Genomic DNA, 22,099 nt, shown 5'->3' with positions numbered 1-22,099 from the left:
AACTAGGTGAACATTTCACCTATAATTTCCAATCGTGAGCCATCAGTCTCTTATGCAGCACTTTATTGGCAAAGGTTCAGGAATTTAAAGAAAGATCCTATTTGGAACTTGTGATGATTAGAAAAGATCATTTTGATTGGTGGGTGTGAGCATTAGAAGATGAAGCAACTTATGAGGTTTTGTGCTTATTCTCTTAAAGGAAGTTAAAAACTCACCACCTTCTGTAGTAAGACCTCATGTGGAGGACTAAAGGGTTGCAGCTGCTAGACAGGGGACAGTAATAGCTGACAATTGTGAGCTAATTGATAGAATTAAACCTTATGTTCTCCCTTTAAAAAGGGATAATGTTAGGAAGATATGTAGATAAGGTATGGAATGGATAGTTAGGAATACCCAAAGTTCACTTCCTCAGATCTGAAAGGAAGGTACAGACGGTGGAAGTAAAAATCAGTAGCCAAGGCATTTTGTTTGTAAATTCATTGGAGTGCTGGAAGTTAAAAGGGAAACAAATCGAAGTTATTGGACTTTGTAAAAATTAGACTGGAAAGGAAACTTTAGGAAAAGGAAAAAGCAGGAATGGTCATGGATTAAATTGTTGCTTTAACTACAAAGAAGAGACCAGAGACACGATTATGAGTGTAAAGGAAATGCATAAAGTAAATGAGAGGGATGAAGGGTTTGGAGCCAAAAGGAAGTTAACCCCTATTTCAGTGACATGAAGCATCCAAGTCCATTACTATTCTAAGAGATATAGGGGTTGCTCAAATGGAAAAAGGATTTACTTTTCTCTCCAGGGAACTCAATGAAAGCCAATGTGTTGGTAAAGGGAGAGTATATCCCAGTTCCACTATGCAAAGTCCAGTTGGAGCATGACCTGTTATTGGGACTATTTGAGACACTGAAGAAATGACCTGTGGATGGAATTTATTTACTTCTCGCATATGATTGGGGAGGAGTGAAAGTCACAGCTTCACTTGTAATCATGGACAGTCTAGGTGAGGCTAAGGAGACAGAACAATTGCAGGAACAGTTTCTGGGTGAATTCCATTGTCTGTAATGACCAAAGCAATGCCTAAATAAAACCCATCAGCAGAAATCACAGTCATATCAGAAGCATTAGGTTTGTTTGTTTTTTGAATGATATGATCCACTAGAGGTAATACTTCTGTGTGCTGAGTTAAAGAATCTTGCCTGGTGACATTACATCCTGCAGATTAACATTATATCTCTTTAGTGTGTGTGAGGAGTCCTTCCAAAAGTTTAAGATTACTAAATGTCACCTGAATGAATTATGACCAATCATGGATTTAAATGCAAGGCCACATTCGAAAAGGTTCCCAGTTGGTCTGATCACCTATCTGAACTGTTTGCTCATTTACTTTTGGATTGTTTTAATGCTTGGAGAAAGTGACTTATCTTAGAAATGGAATGGCCAGGGAGTGGAAAGCTGTAAGGTCGCACATACATTTAAGCTCCCTGTGCAGTACTGGAAGCAACAATATGAGCCTAGTGAGGCAGCATTATCCTGCGCAGATACTTACCTGAGACAGGAAAACCACGGTTTAAGTCTACTGTCTATTGTACAAGGAGAAAACCACAATGAGCATTCTTTTTAAAAAATATATTTTTACAAGAAATGTTTATGTAATTAGTAATGATGCAATGTCATCTTCGCATATTATCAACATTTCATAATTCCACATCACATGAGCTTTACGCTCATAAATCCTGTCTGTAATTACCAATCGATTTTTATCTCTATTTTACCTTTCCCCTAAATTACGCTTTGTTGAATTGAAATACCAACCTTGAAGCCAAATCACCTTTTAATAGCATTGTGCTCAATATTTTAGACACAGGACTGCATGAAAGGCTCAGTCATTGTACAATATGAATACTTGTAGGACAATCCTATTTTCTCTGAAAGTGACTCCAATGTATTTGGTGTCCCATATCCCAACAATTATGGAGAGTCAAGGGACAGAGTTCAGTATGGTAGCCATTAGAAAAGAGAAAGCACTAGAAAAGCTAAAAGATCTAAAAATTGATAAAACTCCTGGACACGATGGGCTATGTCCTAGAGTTCTGAGGGTGATGGCTGAAGAAATAGCAGAGGCGTTGGTTGTAATCTTTCAAAGATCACTAGAGACAGGGAAAGTTTCAGATGATTGGAAAATCACTGTTGTAACCCCTTTGTTCAAGAAAGGATCAAGACAAAAGATGGAAACTTATAGGCCAATTAGCCTAACCTCGGTTGTAGGTAAAATTCTTGAATCCATCTTTAAAAATGAGATTTCTAAATTCTTGGAAGTGCAGGGTTGGATTAGAACAAGTCAACATGGATTTAGTAAGGGGAGGTCATGCCTGACAAACCTGTTAGAATTCTTTGAAGAGGTAACAAGTAGGTTAGACCAGGGAAACCCAATGGATGCTATCTACCTAAACTTCCAAAAGGCCTTTGATGAAATGCCCCACGGGAATCTGCTGAGTAAGGTCAGAGCCCATGGTGTTTGAGGTAAGCTACTGGCATGGATTGGGTATTGACTGTCTGACAGAAGGCAGAAAGTTGGGATAAAAGGTTCTTTTTTGGAATGGCAGCTGGTGACAAGTGGGGTCCCACAGGGTTCAGTGTTGGGGCCGCAGCTGTTCACTTTATATATTAATGATGTGGATGAAGGGACTGATGAAGTTCGCTGATGATACGAAGTTAGGTGGACAGGCAGGTAGTTCTGAGGAGGTGGGGAGGCTGCAGAAAGATTAAGACAGTTTTGGAGAGTGGTCCAAGAAATGGCTGATGAAATTCAATGTCAGCAAATGCGAGGTCTTATACTTTGGAAAAAAAGAATACAGGCATGGACTATTTTCTAAAGGGTGAGAGAATTCATAAAGCAGAAGCACAAAGGGATCTGGGAGTGCTAGTCCAGGATTCTCTGAAGGTTGACTTGCAGGTTGAGTCCATGATTAAGAAAGCAAATGTAATGTTGTCATTTATTTCAAGAGGGTTGGAATGTAAAAGCAGCGATGTGCTTCTGAGACTTTATAAAGCTCTGGTTCGGCCCCATTTGGAGTAGTTTGTCCAGTTTTGGGCCCACACCTCAGGAAGGACATACTGGCACAGGAGCGTGTCCAGCGGAGATTCACACGGATGATCCCTGGAATGGTAGGCCTAACATACAATGAACAGCTGAGGATCCTGGGATTGTATTCATTAGAGTTTAGATGGTTGAGGGGAGATCTGATACAAACTTACAAGATAATGCTTAGAAAGGATGCTGGGAATTTGTTTCCATCAGGTGGGGATACAGGACTCATGGGCACAGCCTTAGAATTAGAGGGGGTCAATTTAGAATGGAAATGAGGAGACATTTCTTCAGCCAGAGAGTGGTGGGCCTGTGGAATTTATTACCACGGAGCACAGTGGAGGCTGGAATGTTAAATGTCTTCAAGGCAGAGATTGAAAATTCTTAATCGCGCAAGGAATTAAGGAATACGGGGAGAGTGCGGGTAAGTGGCATTAAAATGCCCATCAGATTGAATGGCAGAGTGGACTCGATGATCCTAATGGCCTTAATTCCACTCTTATGTCTTATGATCTATACCACTTAAGATGATAGGCAAAAGTGAGGACTGCAGATGCTGGAGATCAGAGTCTAGATTAGAGTCGTGCTTGAAAAGCACGGCAGGTCAGGCAGCATCCGAGGAGCAGGAACATTGATGTTTCGGGCAAAAGCCCATCATCAAAAATCCTGATGAAGGGCTTTTGCCCGAAACGTCGATGTTCCTGCTCCTCGGATGCTGCCTGACCTGCTGTGCTTTTCCAGCACCACTCTAATCTAGACTATTTAAGATGATAATCTAAATGTTTAGAATTATTAGATCGTAAGAACAAAGGTGTTTTTTATACTGTTAGAATGTCCTCAGATATAATTGATTCCTGTGCTTGCTCCTGTTGTTTCACATTGGAATTTCTTTCATTCCGTAGAATCTACATTCATTGTTCCTCCCTACAGTAGAGAAATGAACAATACAGTTAAGGTTGAGTGCTGTATTAAGAAATCTTCTCAAATGGCAGCTTGAAATCATTGACACCAATTCCTTCCATGTTTTGTCTTTATTTTTATGAAAATTATATTGTTCAGAAGGGACTGTACAAATTTATCTCAATGTGATAAAGTGATGAACTTGCAGAGCCAAACTGTGGGATGCCTTGTACAATTTGGGTGCTGAAAACATGTGGGTTTTTTTTTAGTGGAAAAATAACAGTAAACAAATTTACTTCACGAAATGCATTCAATAGCCAAAAGTGTACGTCTGCTTTAAGAGCACAGCAGCATTGATTTGTTGGCACAATGTGTAGTTAGTCATTTCTGTGCTCCCTCCTTGTTTCAGAATTCTGATTAATTAGAAATCAGATACTCGGCTTTTGCTTGCATTGGTGAACTAAGAAGAAACGAATATGCAGGAAGGAAACTGCTTTATCTCCAAACTGGGTTTACCCCTCAGTTAAGAAGCAACCTCAATCACACAAATCCTACCGAGGATGTGAGTGGATGGAAAGAGAAGTCAGAGGAAAAAAACACAGTGAAAGACCTGCTTTTTCATATTTTAATTATTTGATTCAGAATAGAAAAGACTAGGGAATGACTCTGAGCAGACTATATGTTAGATCAGACACTGCAGCCCTGGTGAGGTTATTGAGGGTAATGCATCAGTAAGCCTTGCATAAATAATCATGATTTGCAGAATTGTACCTTTTGTTGCTGAGACTTAATTAATTTGATCTATTTGTATCATTTTGTACAAATAAGTGTATTATTTTTGTGAGTAAGAGATGGTAAACCGGGAACAACTTTAAATCCTGCGATGTTATTGCAATGATTCTGAGGTTGAAAGGAAAGCGGACATAAGCGATGGCATAAATCTTTCTTGAAGAAACCATCTGCCCTATCACAATAGCTACTATGAGTTCCTTTGTGAATGTGGCATAAATTAAAATTCTTCAAATGATCGTTACTAAGTTTGTTCAATAATTTTTTTTCAGCCTGCGCCGTTTAGTGAGAAGCAACATCTCCCTGTCTGGGTGTAATGGTACTGCCCCAGACAGAAAAGTCCCCTGTGGGTCAGATTATTCATGTAGCATTATCCCACTGAGGGCTCAAAGCAATAACACTGAAATTGAAAAGGGGAAAACAAAATCGTGGAAAACAACTGCAGTGGCCACGTGACACTTAACGCCGTGGACATTGTCTGTGCAGCCATACCCTGCAGTGTCAGCAAGCAAGACCGAAAAGGCAAACGCTACAGCACTTGTCACTTGGCAACACGACGAATAGAAATCATCTCAGTACAATACCTTCCAGCTAATTCTGGAAAGGAGCTTTGTTTTGTGTCGCGTCATTTTTTAACCTTGCGGTGAGGACATTTACAGAGGTAAAGCCTACATTCTAAATTGCTCCCAAAAATTAAATGAATTAGATATGCTAAGCTTGCAAACCACATTCTAATTAAACAAATTCCACTTTGTAATTTAGGGAGAGAAGTGCTATTTTGTTTTTGCTAAATGCTGAAATTCACTCTTTGAATTTGAAGATAGCGATGCAAATGCACCTAACCTACACGTCCCAGAACACTATGGGCAATTTAGCATGGCCAATTCACCCAAGCTGCACATCTTTGGATTGTGGGAGGAAACCAGGGCACCTGGTGGAAACCCACACAGACACGGGGAGAATGTGCAAACTCCATAAAGATAGTCCAGCCCGAGGCTGGAATTGAACCGGGGTCCCTGGCGCTGTGAAGCAGCAGTGTTAACCACTGAAAAGCAAAATTTTCTCTGGAACCTCATCCCACTGCAGTGCTATCAGAGAGTAGCAGGCTTGCTTCTTTTAGGGAAGCTGTAGCTATTATCGCCAATGCCTGGGTATTTGTTGACAAAAATAGAAATTGCTGCAAAAGCTCAGCAGGACTGGCAGCATCTGTGGAGAGAAATCAGAGTTAACGTCCTCAGAAGGGTCACTTAACCCGAAACGTTAACTCTGATTTCTTTCCACAGATGCTACCAGAGCTTCTGAGCTTTTCCAGCAGTTTCTATTCTTGTCTCTGATCTACAGCAGCCACAGTTCAGTCAGTTTTTATCCAGGATATTTAGTTTCCCCCCCACCCTTACCCTTCAGCACCAACCCCTACACCCTCAAACCCCATCTTGAGCCAGCCTTCTTCACCACATCCCGCAGTCTTTCCAGCAAGAGTTCTGAAACCTATTACAGTAGCTTCATTAAGCTTGGTGCCCTTAACAAAGATTAAGATTTTAGTATGAGACTACTTGTATGATGTTCTGTGTAACTTACCATACAACGTATTTATCCTCTGTTACTGAAGCACTCACTCTGGAGATAAAAGACTTTTTTTTAATCAATGATTTTGCCTCTCTTCTTTCAGTTCTCCAGTCTAGTGCACACCCCCACCCCACCCCACCCCTCACCTTCTTCACTTTCTCATCTTTATTTTCCTTTTTGACTTTTCCCTCTTTTCTCATATTCATCTTTTGACTCCTGCTGTTCTTCTCCTTTCCTCACCTGTTTGACCATCTCCTCTAATGTCTTCTGTCCTCTGCTCATTTTGTTCACCATCCTTAGCTCTTATTCCCTCCTCCTCTTCCATGAGGATACAGTCCCATGGACATTAACCAACCAATGAAAGCCCATATATTCGTCATATGTGAAGCCAAGAATGTATTGGTAGTCAACATGTGCTCCAGTGGATAAGGCTCCCATTAATGAATTAATGGTCTTCACTGGGTTACTAGAGGAAGAAGCTGAAGAGACATTTTTCCCCCCACAAGGACAGAAGATTATGTTGTTGAAGTACCCTCTTCCAACCCAAAAATCTTGAACAAATTGTCAAGCAGATCTACATACTATCGACAGGGTTTCGAGATAATTGGATGGTGAGAGAGAAAATCCAAACCCAAAGCTGCCCTTAACCATCTCTGAAAAGCACATGTTCTCTGGTAGACGTCAATGAGTAGTAATCAGAGATGGAGATGTTGGTCTTTTCCCAGCTGAGACCCACTGCAGTTACCTGCTGCCAGGTATTTATTGAAGTCATTACCTTTCAAGACAAAAAAAAATTGAAGCATCTCTGTTGCCCAAAACATATCACTCAATAAACTGAAATTTCTGATTCACAACCCAGAAGCCATGATCTCAAGTGGCCTCCGTGTATATTTATCTAAAAGAGTGTGATGAGGTGGATGTTTATAACGTGCATGTAAATATCATATTCCCCAGACTTCTCATCAAGCTTGAGCAGCAACTCCCTCCGTGAAAGCAGAATAATCATAAATCAGATTGATTTATATTTATCCAGTTAGTTTTAGCACCTGAATCCTGTTTTTCGACTGCACTTCTGCATGGCTAGCATTGCGACTTATTGGCTGTTCTTCAATGGTGATGAAGTGGAAATACTTTGATCACAGATTAGTACCTCTCAAAACATTGCAAGGAACCTCCAGGGTACTGCTTGTTTACTTGGATTCTGAGTTTCAATTACTAATGTGAGAAGAACTGTCACTAGAGAAATAAGCATGAGGAACAACTAACCTACTTCTCATCATAAAATGTGTAGGTCATGGGGAGGTGCTGACTGCAATGATTGGTCTGGAGGTAGTTTCCTAAGTCTGGAATACAAATATATGGGATTTCAAATATCTTACCTGCAAATGGAAGCAATTAACAAAATCTGGAAAATGTGAAGAAATCTTTAATGTAGAAAAATGTATTTCATGGTGTACATCGACACTGTTTTACACAGATCCTTGCTTCTTATCACTAGTTTGGGTTACTTTGTGTCAAATGAAACAAAGGACTACCGATGCTGGAAATCTGAAACAAAAATAACATTTTTGGTGAAACTCAGCAGGTCTGGCAGCACCTATGGAGAGAAGGCCGAGGTAACGTTTTGAATCTAGTGCTCTTTCTTCAGAAATAATAGTGGTGAGGAAAATGTGATATATATATGCTGAAGAAAAGGAGTTTGGGGAGGGAGTGAGTGGATAGGTGGAGGCTGAGCAGAGAGAGAGAGAGAGAGAAAAGACATGATGTGGAGATGCCAGAGTTGAAGAGAGAGAGAGAGAGACAAAGACAAATCGAGGGAGAAACAAAAGCTGATAATGGGGTCCATCAGTAGGTAAAAATGAGTTATTTGGGCTGAAAGCAGCCTGTGTCAAGATAGGGCCTGAGGTGTGGGAGTGGGTAAACTACATGGAAGAATGCGTTCAGGTTCTAAAATTATTGAACCCAATACTGAGTCCTGAAGGCTGCAGGGTCCTCAAATGGAAAATGAGATGCTGTTCTCCCAGCTGGTACTGAACCTCCCTGGAGCATGTGGAAATGCTGGCCTGGGAACACAGTGGTGTGCCTGTTTGTCACAAGATAATGTGGACTATACCCAGGGTGCAAGTCACTTTGTGTTGCACATTATCTGATTTCTGGTTGGGAGACCTTCTGCAGCTGGCACAGGTGAACAGTATTGGCCTGAGAGCTACTGATACTCTTCCTTCCAGTAGGCTCTCTTTCCCATCATCTGGTCATTTATTTTGTTTGCAACTTTCGCCAAACTCTTCCTGATTGCTGGTGACCAGGCATTCTGGGTAGCAGCAACAATGACTGCTCATGCATTGGTTGACTCCTATCTCAGTCAACTTAACGCCTCACTTGAAGACATCTTTGTGTAACAGACATGAATAACTTGTTGTTCTCGGACTGCTGGCTATCTCACTTGAGAATATGTCATTGTCGATATGGCCGGAACAGAGATCATGGAGTTGCTGCTGAAACAAGATGGCAAGTGTGTGGATCCTTTCAAGCTGGTGTAGTCCTGTCTTTGGCACCTTATTTTGTTAGGAGATGTCCAATATTCCACTGAGGTAGTACAATTTGTTTAGCTCTTTGTCTTTGAATGAACAAGTAGTCCATGCTCAGCCATAAAAGAGGAAGCTGAGAACATAATGTTCATGCAGCTTTGCATTTTTAATTAGCTTTGTGTTGGTCTATCTTCAACTTCTCAACTTTACCATTGCAACGGCAAGCCTGGTAATCCTCGTGCTGACTTTGGCATCAGTTACTTGTAATTGTTGCTCCAAGATACATGAAGCTGTCAACGATGTCCAGACTGAGGCTGTCAGTAATGACAGAAGCTGGCTTCTCTATATTGCTGCCCTTAACTTTGGTCTTCCTAATACTCATTATCCATGCAAACTCTATGCAGGCCTGGGGGAAATGAGATACAAACTGTTGCAAGAGAACTTCAGTGTGAGATGTTGGCCCAGCACCAATAGCAAACATCACCTCATTGGTTTGGACACTTCAGCCTTGGCGTGCAGTGTTGCCAAGTTAAACAGCTTGCCATGAGTTCTGGCTTGCAATTAGACAGCATCACCTGAGTCATCTAAAAATACACAATAGCAGTAAGAAGAAAAATACACCAATGTGTGTTAACACCAGTTTGTAGCTCTATACTATACCCCACAGTTGATCTTGAAAGTCTCCAATGATGTTCCATGTGATGTGATGAGACGGTATGGTTTTGTGGAAGATGTATATACACTTAAAATCTATAATGAAACAACATGGAACTCAGTCCCTGCATTCTTAGACACAAATAATCACAGTTTGGGACTATTTTTCCACTCTGTGGAAAGAACTTGGGAAAATGATGCATTTAAAGGATTATAAAAATGGAGGTACATGAAGTTCAAAAGATTACTAAGGCAAAGAAAGTCATGATGCTAATGATCAAAATGCTGCAGTTGCCCCAGAGTAGACAGGTCATCAGCTTGTCTCTGTACCAACACATTTGTTTGTTCATCATGAGATGTGATCATGACTGGCAAGGTCAACACTTATTACACACCTCATGGTGGCTCAGTGGTTAGCACTGCTGCCTCAGAGCACCAGGGTCCCAGGTTCAATTCCAGTCTTGGGCGACTGTCTGTGTGGAGTTTGCACATTCTCCCTGTGTCTGTGTGGGTTTCCTCCCACACTCCAAAGGTGTGCAGGTCAGGCAAGTTGGCCATGGTAAATTGTCCATAGTGTTAGGTGCATTCGTCAGAGGGGGGTGGGTTACTCTTCAGAGGGTGGGTGTGGACTTGTTGGGCCGAAGAGCTTGTTTCCACACTGGAGGGAATCTAATCTTTCACTGCCATTGAAAAGGAAGTGCTACAGTTAATGTGGTGGAAGCACTGCAAAGCTGTTAGGGAGGGAGTTCCAGGATTTTGACTCAGAGTCAGTGAGGAAATACAACCTCAATTATCCGAACATCAGTTATCTGAATTTCGGATTACCTGAATAAGATCTCATGGTACCATAAAAACGGCATTAGGCAACTCAGCATTCAGTTATCATTAAACGGCATTATGGCGTGCACTGCCGGGAAACCGAGAAATGTTTGATAACCGGCTCTCAAACTACCACTTGTTTATGATAGATTAGTTACCCGTTAAACGGTATTATGGCATGCATTGTCGGATAACCAGCTTCCGAACAATTATCTGAACAAAATACTCCCTGCCCATCACGTTCAGATGATCGAGGTTCTACTGTATACAGCTTGGAGGGAAGCTTGCAAGTGATTGCAATTACACTCATCTGCTTCCCTTCACACTCTAAGGGTTTGGAAGGTGTCCAAGTCGAAGCCTTGGCAAGTTTTTACAGTTCTTCGTATTTCATACAGATTGCAGTGATATTTCACTGGTAATGGTTACAGTTATAGGTGGGGTGCCAATTAAAAAGGTAGCTTTGCCCTGGACAACGTTGTGCTTTTGGAGAATTGTTGGAATGTCACTTATTCAGACAAGATGAGAACATTCCATCAAATCCATGGCATGTGTTTTGGAAGTTAGGTTGATACATCCGAATGTAAACTTTCTGAACAATCTGGGCACGCAAGGAATGCAAAAGGTCAGCATGCAGTTCGGAAGGCCATTAGAAAGTTTGTATTTATTGTGAATGATTTGAATGCATGAAGGAAATTTGCAGCAATATATAGGGTGTTGATGAGACTGTGCCTGGATACGGCACACACTGTGTACCTACATATTTAAAGAGGAGGCAATATCATTATGGTCATTCCACTCGACTAGCTATCTAGTGCTACAGACTAATGTTCGGGGGACATGGGTTTGAATCCCACAATGGTAGCTTGTGAAATTTTAATCCAATTAAAAATCTGGAATAGCCTGATGATAACATATAACCACTGTCAGTTGTCATTAAACACTTCTTGTTCATTAATGCCCTTTAAGGAAGGAAATCTGCTCTCCTTACCTGGTCTGGCCTACATGTGACTCCAGAGTAGCCTAGTGATTCTCAACTTACCTTTGGATAATTTTGGATGGTCAATAAGTGATACCAATATCTTGTGCACAAATTAAATAAAATGATGATACACCTGCCATTGAGACGTTACAGCAAGGATTGACTAGATTGTTTCCTTGGATGCCAACAGGGTTGTCCTATTTTCAGAGGAAATTGCAATTTATGGGTCGATTCTCTCTGAACTGTAGAGAATAAGAATTCTGTGGAAACTTGATAGTATACACACTAAACTGGGGAATCAGATACAAAGGGGTACAGTTTCAGGATAAGGAGTCAATCTGAGATGAGGGTAACCTGTGCAGAGTGTTGAGAATCTTTGGAATTCGCTACCAAGAGTATTGAGAATGTTTCGTTATTGACCATATTCAATGATGAGATCAACACATTTTTGATCTTTCAATGGAATCAAGGGATGTAAGGAGCAGGCAGAACAGTTGAGTTGAAGTTGCAGTCGGTAGAGATGATATTGAATTTAGGAATAGGCTGGGACTGCATGGTTTGTACGCCTGCTTCTATTTTTTGTGCTTTTATGTTCCAAGGTAGGATTTGTTTTATGACTTTCCCAGTGTTTTCTTATTTGTCTGACTTTTCTCTGTCATGCTTGCACATCGTTAATTCATGGAAGTCACATAATGGAGATCAATAAAAAATTCCTGATGATGAACACTGTAACAGGCATACATTTCTTTCATATCTCATGGCATTCTTAATGCAAATTTGTTTGGTAGCAATTTCCAACCTGCTAAATTGCATGTTATGCAAATCATCAGCAAACATTCCCACTTTTTACTTTCCCTTCATCATAAGGTCAGAAGTGGGGAAGGTTGCTGATGAATACTCAATGTTCAGCACCATTTGTGGCTTAAAAAATATTGATAAAGTCCGTCTCCAAATGCAACAAGATCTGGAAAATTCCAGGTATGGGCTGACAAGTGGAAAATAAAATCTACTCTGCATGAGTGTCAGGCACTAACCATCTCCAACAAGAGGGAATCTTAACAACCACTTTTTACATTCAATGAAACCAACAGTGCTGAACTCACTACTATCAACATCCTGGGGGCTCCCATTGGCCGGAAAATGAACTGGTCTGGCCATTTAAATACCATTTAAGTTTAAATAAAGGGGCTGGGAATCCTGCAGCAAGTAACTCACCTCCTAAGTTTACTATCTATAAGGCACAAGTCAAGAATGTGGCAGATGATGGATTCACTTGTCTGGATGGGTGCAGCTCTAATAATACGCAAAGAGCTTGAGGCCATTCAGGACAAAGTAGCCTGCTTGATTGGCACCACATCCACAAATATCCACTCCCTCCTCCACTGATACTCAGTTGCTGCTGTTTAGCAAACGCACTGCAGAGATTCACCATGCTTCCTTATAGACCATCTTCCACATCATGAAGTACAAAGACAGCAGATACATGGGATCATCAGCATTTGAAAGCCACTCATCATCCTGACTTGGAAATATATTGTTGCTTCTTCAGGATTGCTGGATCAAATTCCTTCCCAACGCCATTGATTGGTTACCTTTACCAAATGAACCGCAACGATTCAACAAAGCAGCTAACCGCCAATTTCTGATGGGCAACTAGGGATGGGTATGAATGAATAAAAATAAATGGTCCTTTAAGCAAGTATGGGAAAGAAGTTCTCAGACAATTTTGTTATAAAATCACCTGAAGATAGAATTAGCTTCTGCCGTGTATAGCCATTCCTACCAGGAGATTTGCTGTCATGGTTTACTCTGCTTGTCTGTCTTCCACTATTCTCTCAACACACACATTGTTGGTCATCTGCAACCACCCTTAGCATCTCTTATCGAACTGTACTACTGAAAACAATTAAGTACTTACTAAAATGTGAGTGCCAAGGATTTGCAATTCATTTGATTTTATTTTTAACTGCACCCAAAAAGTGATCAATTTGGAGCATATTGTGTTGGTTTTCAAAGAAAATACATCTTCCAAACCTCAGGTTACACAGCAATGTGACCTTGGTCTGTGAACATACACCATGCAATAACCCATCACTAATGACTGATTTATGTCCACCCTTGCTAAACCTATGTTCAACACATAAGCTATCCTAACACACCCTCTTTCCTTTCGGCTGTGGAAGTATTAAACTACTAAAACAAGCAGTATTGAGGGTAGTAGCAATTAGAAGACAAAGTGCGTAGTCATATTATTTAGTCCCAGCTAAAAAATACATTGAATAAATGGTTTCAAGCAGAGACCCTTCAGAGGCATGCTATGAAACACACAGTCACAGGGGACTAGAGAGGAGGATACTGTGTAGTTGTGATTAGTTGCAAGACATTGTTTGTCTGCAATGCCTCAATAGCATGTGACTCACTATTGTAGTCTGATCTGCTTTGTGGCTGTAAAAGAAATGCTGATCAATATCAATCCCCTCTGTTCAGATACATCCCATTCACAGAAAATTGCATTAAATAGTTTTGCTCAGATATAATGAAGCTGTATGTTCAAAGCTGGATAGTGGTTTCAGGTTTGTGAAAAACAAAATTTCACTGCAGACAATTTGCCTTGCCTTTGCATACGCCCACTAGAGTGTTTTTAAGTGCCTCCAAAGCACATGTCTCATTTTGACTGATAAGATAGGAGGCGTTAATATGATATTTTCAAATCCCTGAGGAAAAACAAGAAAAATTGATGAATAAGAGAACAGGGGAAGTAATGAATGAGGCCAGATTAGAAAGTCTGTGAAGCATGGAGTGCAGGGCATCTGTAATAGATAAAGACATGTGCATGCTGGGAAATAACCCTTTTGGGAAAAAAAATGCCAATGTCATTGTCTCTAGTTACATTCATGCAAATTAGAGGTTTAATCAATGGTCACAAAGATGTTAAAGGTTTTACTTGAATCTCATTGTTATGATGCTAATTTGATGGAATAGTTAATCTGGTAGGCAGGTGGTCCAAATTGGTTGAATTCTGCTCCTGTTCACACTAATATAAGTCGAGGGTGAAGAAATGACCACTTATTTACCTCTAGTGCCTGCGAGCAACATGGCTTCCCATTGGGAGCAGAGGAATTACCTTTCATAGGCACGTAATGCAAATCATTAGAAAAATAAAGCTCCAATTAAGATGAAACAGGGATATACTGTAAAGGATCTGAAATCAATGTGAATCCTGTATTAATAATGGCAGTTTCATGATTACTAATAATTCACACTTACATAGGACCTTGAACACAGAAATTTGTTCTGAGGAACTGCATTCAGATGAAAATCCATGCAGTGCCACCTAAGCAAGAGGAATCAAATAATATTTTGAAAACAGCAGTCAGGCAAAATAACATAACATTTTCTCTGGTTCCTGCCAATGTGCTAATACAGCAAAAAGCACAAATCTTTCACTGCAACAACAAGTGCGCCGCTTGGACTAAAAATGTGCACATCAGTACAAAAGCAAGCAACAATCTCAAAAACTGACAGCCCAATCCACAGGTATGCACATAGCTCTGGAGTTATACAACCATGTTGTGCATGACTGTACAGTTGTTTATCTGTTTATAATGTTCCAAGTATGCATATTATGGTTAAACTCGAACAAAAAAAAAATCATTTTTTATATATTTCTGACTCCGTTTCACCATCACTCATTCCTTGACAGGAGAAGCTGGGATTCTCTTACTCTTACACGTCAGGCTGCTGTGTCATCTCAACATGTCAAATTTATACAGGAAAGTTGAGAAAAAAGTGTGATGTTGGTTTTATTTGGAGCTTTAAGGAATCATTCTATTAAACTGTCAAGCCTGATTAATGTTTCTGTCCATTAAATAGCTTGCAAGGGGTAGCTTGCAAATAAATGACATGTATTCCCAATAGGAGACAATCAAGAACAAGTGTCCAATTCTGTAAACTTGCCATGATGGCTGACTAAATGTGGACTTTACAATTTGTATTTTCCCATACATATTCAGAAAAATTATCTCCAAATCTGCCCCAGTCATAGCTAAGCAATGGAATGAGTTTGTTTACCAAAAATGTGTGAGAAACCTATTACTATGGTTTTAAGAGTAAAGATAGCATAACATAACATAATAAAAAAAAACAACTTTGCACTTACATAGCACCTTTAGTGACTTCTGGACATTCACCATTGAAATGCACCAAAAAGTCTGACAGCGTTATACTCAGGCTGTGTGTGAAAACTAAACCTTCTAAAGGTTTGATCTGGTCTTAACTAAACAAGAAGCCAATGTTGAACCATTAAGATGTTCACATATTTAGTTGATCTTGGATAAGCTTCTTTCAATGATCTTCGATGTGACAGTCTTTGTCAATGATCTGTCTGGTGCTGAAATTTAGCTATCATTTATTTTCCCCTTTCTGTCTCTTTTAACCCTTAATTGTTTCACTAAATTGACAATGGTCTTGTCCACTCTAATTTGCACTTCAGTCTCAAGTTGTAGGTGCAGGTCGTTCTGCTAAAACGTGCTTTTCGTTAGTGCGAATTCGCTGTAATGCGATTGTCGAATTGGGGACACTGTTTTTAAAGGAACGTTTAAAGCATGTATTGGTTAGAACATGATTCCGGCCCCATTGCTTTACATAGTGCTGCTATCACACGATTGTCTTATAACACAGGAATGGAACTATTGTGTTATAGCAGAACCGACAGTATTTGCAATTAATCTACTCAGATGTGTTATGACACACCTCTAGATCAGGTAGGACTTGAACCCAGGTCTTCTAGGTGAGAGGTAGTAACATTACCACAAAGCCACTATAGCCTGCAAGCTTTGTCACAATTATCCAATCTGGATGTTAAGGAGATATTCAGCTACATGCATTGATTGATCAGTTCCTAGGTGCCTTGTCTCCTTCTATGCATTATATTGCATAAACAAGTAAGGTACAGAATAGCATCAAGATTCAAAAGGCATGTGCAAGTCTAACTCTGGGCAGCGCTAGCTCAGGCCATCCAATTTGTCATACCAACCAGACATCCCAATCTGATCTAGTCCCATTTGCCAACATTTGGTCCACATTCCTCCAAGCCCCTCCTATTCGTATACCCATCCAGATGCCTTTTAAATGTTGTAATTGTATCGGCCTCCACCATTTCCTCTGGCAGCTCATTCAATACAAGCACCACCCTCTGCGTGGAAAAGTCACCCCTCAGGTCCCTTTTAAATCTTTCCCCCTCACCTTAAACCTTCTAGTTTTGGACTCCCCTACCCTCAGAAAAAGACCTTGGTTATTCACCCTTTCAGTCCCCTCTTAATTTTATAAACCTCTAAAAGATCATCCCTCAGCCTCTGATGCTCCAGGGTAAGAAAACCTCGGCTTCTTCAGCCTGTCCCTGTAGCTCAAACACTCCAGTCCCAGCAACATCCTTGTAAGTCTTCCCTGCACCCTCTCATGCTTAACACTATCTTTCCTATAGAAGGGAGACCAGAGGTGTATGCAGTATTCTAAAAGTGGCCTCATCAATGTCCTGTATAGCTGGAACGTGACATCCCAATGAGGGCCAAACTGCCAAATACCTTCTTCATCATCCTGTCTACCTGTGACTCCACATTCAAGGAACTATGCACCTGCAACCCTAGGACAACACTCCCCAGGGCCCTACCATTAACTGAGTGGTAGAGAAATGATTGGAGAAGATTCTAAGGGACAGGATTTACTTGCAATGAAAAAGGAAAGGACTTATTAGGTCTAGTCAGCATGGCGTTTTGAAGAGGAGGCCTTGACTTACAGATTTGATTGGGTTTTTGAGGAAGTGATGCAGCTGATTGTTGAGAGTAGGGCAGTGGATGTTGTCCACTTCGACTTTAATAAAGGATTTCACAAAAGTCCCTCATGGTAGGCTGATCCAGATGATAAAGACACATGGGATGCATAGTGAGTTGATAAGTTCAAAACAAAATTGGCTTGGTCAGAGAGGACAGAGGATTTTTGTGGAGGGTTGTTTTTTCTGACTGGAGGTCTGCGACCAGTGGTGGGATCAGTGCTGGGACCTCTGTTGTTTGTAATATATATAAATGATTTGGATAAAAAATATAGGTGGTCTGATTATTAAGTTTGCAGATGACGTGAAAATTGATGGAGTTGTGAATAGTGAACAAGGTGTCAAAGGATATAATAGGATATGAATCAATTGGGTGGAGAAGTGGCAGATGGATTTTAAGCCAGCCAAGTGTGAGGTGATGTATTTTGGGAGGTAAAATACAAGAAGAAAATGTGCAGTGAATGGCAGCACCTTTGGAAGCATTGATATAGAGGGAAATTTAGACTGTAAATCCATAGCTCCCCAAAATTGGCAGCACAAGTGAATGAGGTGGCAATCCAAGCAAGATCCTGGTAAACCTCTTCTGTGTTGCATGTCAAGACGTGTTGATCATGGAAAGCACATTCACAACATGGCTAATTTAATTATCAACTTATAGCTCCTTCCAATAGACTCTGATGGTATGTGTTGAGAGTGACGAGGGCAATGGCAAATGTCTGCAACACTTTGTCCATAAGCATGGGAACAATTTAATATAAATCCTTGGCCCAACCCTCAGAAATGATGATGGGAGAAAAGACAGACAGGCACTCAGCCAAATTTTTCAGGCACCAGATCACCTTGAATACCTTGAATCATGAGGCTGTCATACAAATAAAACAATTCAGCCAAATATGACTGCAATCAGCAATGTTCTAAACCTGCCTTGAACTCTGCAGCTGTAACATCATCGGGTGGTGCATTGGTGGCTTTGTTTACTTGGACCATGGGGGTTTCTGCACATTTTCAGCAAAGTTGTGGTAGTGATTGTTCAAAACAGCTTGAATGAATTCATCTCTTTCTTGACATGTTTGGCAGCCGATATAACATTATGAAGTCATATTGATTATATTCCCGAAGAAATGCTACATGAGGGAAATCTAATAGATTCATTTGCATTTCCTACCGGTATTGTTTTATATTTGTAAGCTTAACAAGTGGTTAATTTTCACTTCCAACATTGGGGTGAACATTTAATGGCTGCACATTTAAAATGGCAATGTAGCCCTTTCTGCTCTCGACTCACTGACCCTAAATTGCCTGTATTTTGGTTGAAGCCATTAAATTGGACATCTAGGTGTATGTTGGAACCAGCCAGAAGCCGGACACGTGCAAATCGAGTTTCAAAGCAGTCAATCAGACTTATGTGTGATTTTCAAATATCAATGGGCAGCAGAACTGATGTATACAAACTGGTGGCCCTTAACAGGACTGTTACAGACTGCTCTGAAACATGTAAATGAAAGATTTGTATTTTTGTGGAGTCTTATAGATTACAAAAAGATTGAACTGTTGCGATTGAGTTCCTTTTTAATTAATTTCACTGCATGGTGGAATCACTAGATATATAAACACACACACACCTTGCCATTTTATCACCATTACAAAACTATCTATGTCACATGATTAAACACTAGCCATTTACCATGCACATGGATAGTAATAACAAAGACACCGCTTATATAATACATGTATTAAACACTCCAGCTATTTTGGGCCAATTTAACTGGACAATCAGCTGGTCCAGTGACCTTGGCCACTTAATCCTGTCATTAGTGTTGAGTTACAGACGGCTTTAACAACACTGACTGTAGCAACAGATATGGTTAGAAAACAAAAAAGTGATGAACCTTGGGATGAAAATATCCATCTTAAACAAGATTGATAGGCTGCCAAGGATAAGCTGCCAAGGATAAGCCAATATCATCTCACACAGAATTTTCGGTTTCTGAAATCTATTGTCACGAATCTAGAAACTGCGTGTTCATTGAAAGGTGTCAAAGTTCCAACATAAGCAGAAGAGGAAGCATTCAACTGACTACAGCATTGTTATCAGAAAACACCACCCTGTTGACTCTCCTCCTTGTCATCATCTGAGAACTAGTGCCACAATTGGCAGAGCAATTGCACGGAATAATCAAGCAATTGCCTGATATAGTCATACTCATGAAATCATACTTTACAGACAATGTATTATTTCATAGAATCCCTACAGTATGGAAACAGGCTATTTAGCCCAATAAGTCCACACTGACACCCCCCAAAGAATAACCCAGCCAGACCCATTCCCCTAACATATTGCCCATAGGGTTAGGTGCATTAGTCAGAGGGGAAATGGGTTTGGGTGGGTTACGCCTTGGAGGACTGGTTGGGCCGAAGGGCTTGTTTCCATACTGTAGGGAATCTAACCTAGACAGATCCTTCCTCCCAAATTGTGTGAGGGAGAGCAATAGCTATGTTAATGTTTTGTTTTACTGAACATAGCCAAAGGAAAGAGTGAAGATTTCTTTGTTTAATTTCTGGAAATTTCCAGTGGGGTCATTTTAAAGCCTTATTGTTTCAAGATCCCAGATGAGCCCACAGTTTGTTCTTTTCACAGTAGAGACTGATAACCTTTAAAATAAGGGATTCCCCATGACACTAATGGCAAAAAAGCTGATGACAGGATTTCATTTTCTAAAAAAAAAACTTTTACTGTAACAGCCAAAGTAGTATCAGCATAGATCAAACATTAATTAGTAAGTAATGAGTAGTCAAAATTAAAAAAAAGTAAATCTCACTCTAAATATTACATCCTGCACAGCTGTCACATTCCGTTCAATCTCACAGTCTTTCCAACTCTCAACATGCTTAATCTTATCTTCACTGCAGTCACAGCAGTTCTGATGACATAGAATCCCAAGGGTTTTCCTTCTGCAATCCTTTTTGCTAGAGCCAACAGGACGATTCAACTGAAACTGAAACTGAAACTATTGTGTTCGCTTCTCCCCCTGTGGACAAGTGGAGTTGAGGTTAAGATCAGTTTTATTGAATATTGGAACAGGCTAGAGGGGCTGCATGTCCTAAACCTGCTTCTATAAATTTTTTAATAGTTTTATGTTCGGTAGCTAGTGAGAACTCTTTCTTCTGCCTCCAATCTTGGAAACTAATTTGCCACTATTCGGCTAACTAAGTCAGTAACTAAGTCAAATGTGTGAACAAGTATAGTTGGAGGGACCCGATTCTTTGACATATCTACCACATGTGAGGTTCTGTTCACAACACTGTGTTCTCAGATAGGCATATCTGCTGAAAGTTTTTTTAAATTTGAGGAAATTTGGCTAAGAGTTGTTGAGCTGGAGACAAGCTGCAGATTATTGTTGATGATCAAGAGAAGGGGAAATTGACCTGCACATATTTTTCCAGGACGCAGTCATGTTCCTTGGGTTGTAAGGGTTTTTTTTTAGTACTGGTTTTGGTTAGGAACTAGAGGACATTGCTGTTAGTCAGGTTGAGGTTCCTGGATGCAGTAATAGAGAAGCATCTCAGTCCATTACAGTTGATTAATAGGCATGAGATATTTATTTACCCTGTGTAGGTGAGAACAAGCATCGTAAAGTGAATGGTAAACTGATACATGGGAGTATGAGACAGAAAGGCAGTTAAGTGAGAGATATCAAAAGAAATGCTCTAGGAGACAAAATAATAGAGGACATTACAATCAGGGGATTAGATTGTTATTTACCGTCTGGAGTATAAGCAATGTTCTGAAGGTAGTGTTGTCTGGCCAGTAGAAGAGTTATAGACATGTCCTCACATCTTGAGAAGAAGATGGAGTTGGGGGAGGATCCAATTTTTGAGATCCTCATCAGTACTAATGATATAATCAGAATGAAGAATGAGGCTCAGTGGAGCGAGTTAGAGAGACTGAGTGCTAAATTAATCTTGCCCCTCCTTTGAGATGAAGTGGACTACTTTCATTCGCTGAAGTGTCTCAGACAGTTCTGCTGCAAAAAGAACAGGATACTGCAGATGGATGAGTTTTGGATGAATCGTTTGTTCTGGACCTTTGGACCAGGTACTATGATCCTAGGTGAGCTTCTCTCGGGAAGCCAAATGTAAAATACCTAAATGAAACTTTCAGAGTGGTCTTGATATGCTTCCCTTGACCACAGTGAGAGTATATGCCAGACTGAAGCTTTCCATAGATTATTTTCTTGTGTAAGTTAGTATCAGAAATTCTCCATTCATTCAGCGGTTTGTCTCAGTATGGTGTGGATGACTGGTTTGCCAGTTTGAGTGAGCATTTCTAAGCTCTGTTTTTTTTCTAGGAGACAGTGAGGGCTGCAGATACTGGAGATCAGAGTTGAGTGTGTGTTGCTGGAAAAGCACAGCAGGTCAGGCAGCATCCGAGGAGCAGGAAAATCGACGTTTTGGGCTGGAGTCCTTCATCAGGAATGAGGCTGGAAGCCTCGGGGATGGAGAGATTTTGGCCCAAAACATCGATTCTCTTGCTCCTCGGATGCTGCCTGACCCACTGTGCTTTTCCAGCAACACACTCTCAACTCTGTATTTTTTCTGTCATTTGATCTTCAGAAGTCATCTCAAAGAAGACAAGATTGGCCTGGTCTATTCCTGGTAGACATACTTATTATTCTTCCTTCCCAGACTGATGTTCCAAACCTGCCAAATGCCATATTCTGAAGAAGAGTAGACTCAAAACGTTAACTCTGTTTCTCATATTGTAGATCTTCCTCCTGGTGTTTGATACACGTTTTGCCAAAACTTGCCTTCACAGCTGCATATCCCTCCTCAGTACCCATCTCCACCTTATGCTCCACCGCACCCCCTCCCCCCGCCCCCTCCCCTGCACCCAGCTCTGAAGAAGTTACCATGGACTCACAGTGGGAACTCTATTTCTCTCTCTACAAACGCAGTC

The sequence above is a fragment of the Chiloscyllium plagiosum genome, unplaced genomic scaffold (genome assembly GCF_037043375.1).
Source record: "Chiloscyllium plagiosum isolate Xiang-an unplaced genomic scaffold, Cpla_swu_hap1 HiC_scaffold_6, whole genome shotgun sequence".
In the NCBI taxonomy this organism is placed as follows: Eukaryota; Metazoa; Chordata; class Chondrichthyes; order Orectolobiformes; family Hemiscylliidae; genus Chiloscyllium; species Chiloscyllium plagiosum.
The sequence above is the reverse complement of the archived record's forward strand: the minus strand, read 5'-3'. Positions refer to the sequence as shown.